The sequence below is a fragment of the Dama dama genome, chromosome 21 (assembly GCF_033118175.1).
Source record: "Dama dama isolate Ldn47 chromosome 21, ASM3311817v1, whole genome shotgun sequence".
Taxonomy (NCBI): domain Eukaryota; kingdom Metazoa; phylum Chordata; class Mammalia; order Artiodactyla; family Cervidae; genus Dama; species Dama dama.
In genome coordinates this window covers 59,900,484-59,901,667 of record NC_083701.1, presented here as the reverse complement: position 1 = coordinate 59,901,667, position 1,184 = coordinate 59,900,484, and the positions used below count along the sequence as shown (strand labels likewise).

The 1,184-nt window shown below is 49.5% G+C and overlaps 1 non-coding gene across 1 annotated transcript; it reads left to right on the top strand.

The window, feature by feature from the left end:
• The first annotated feature begins 222 nt into the window (after positions 1-222).
• Positions 223-294, top strand: TRNAE-UUC (transfer RNA glutamic acid (anticodon UUC)). Its single transcript has one exon. It is a non-coding gene; the product is annotated as a tRNA-Glu (tRNA).
• Positions 295-1,184: the final 890 nt, after the last annotated feature.

The following is a 1,184-nucleotide window of genomic DNA, read 5'->3' as shown; positions in this document are numbered from 1 at the left end:
GAGGCTCTAGGGTAGAATTCACTTCCTTTCCTTTTCCAGTTTCCAGAGGTTTCCATGGCTCACAGCCCCATTCCAGCAACACCATCACTCTGACCTCTCCTTTTATTGTCATATCTTCTCTGACCCTCTGCCTCCTCCTTATAAGGACACCTGTGTTTACATTGGGCCCACACCGATAATCCAGGAGAATCTCCCATCTTAAGATCCTTAACTGGAGGGAATTCCCTGGTGGTCCAGTGGTTAGGACTTGGGGCTTTCACTGCCACGGCCCAGGTTCGATCCCTGGTCAGGGAACTAAGATCCTGCAAGCTGCACAGTGTGGCCAAAAAAGAAAAAAAAAAAGCCTTTAAATGAATCGCATCTCTCTTGCCATGTAAGGGAACATATTCACAGATTCTAGGGATTAGAATGTGGACATCTTTGGGGGCCATTATTCAGCCAGCCACATCTTATAACTCCACTCATCCCTCAGATCTGAGCTTGAAGGTCATGTCCTCAAGGAAGCCGCCCTGGCCCTTCTGATAAGGCCATCCTCGGTGTGGTTCTCAGAGCTGGCTGGATCTCTCCCCCTCACTTTGCTTGTCACAGTCATAATTTAGCATTTGTTTGGATAGTATTTGAGTCTAACTAAACATTAAGAGCGCTGTGTCGTGCTGAGTCGCTCAGTCATGTCCGACTCTTTGTGACCCCATGGGCTGCAGCCCGCCAGGCTCCTCTGTCCACGGGGATTCTCCAGGCAAGAATACTGGAGGGGGTTACCATGCCCTCCTCCAGGGGATCTTCCCAACCCAGAGACAGAACCCAGGTCTCCCGCATAGCAGGCGGATTCTTTACCATCTGAGTCACCAGGGAAGCCCAAGAATACTGGAGTGGGTAGCCTATCCCTTCTCCAGGGGCTCTTCCCGACCCTGGAATTGAACTGGGGTCTCCTGCATTGCAGGTGGATTCTTTACCAGCTGAGCTACCAGGGAAGCCCAAACATCAAGAGTGTGGAGAGTCTTTTTGTGTTTCTGTTTGTATTTTCAGCAGAATTTGGTACACAGTAGGGGCTCAGTTAACATCTGTTAAATAAATTAATGAACAAATAGATGAACTTGCCTGAGGTCACAGCAGCAAGTAGCAGAGGCAGGATCTGAACTTGGGCAGTGGGTTCCCAGAGTCCTATATCCTTAGCCTTGCACAAG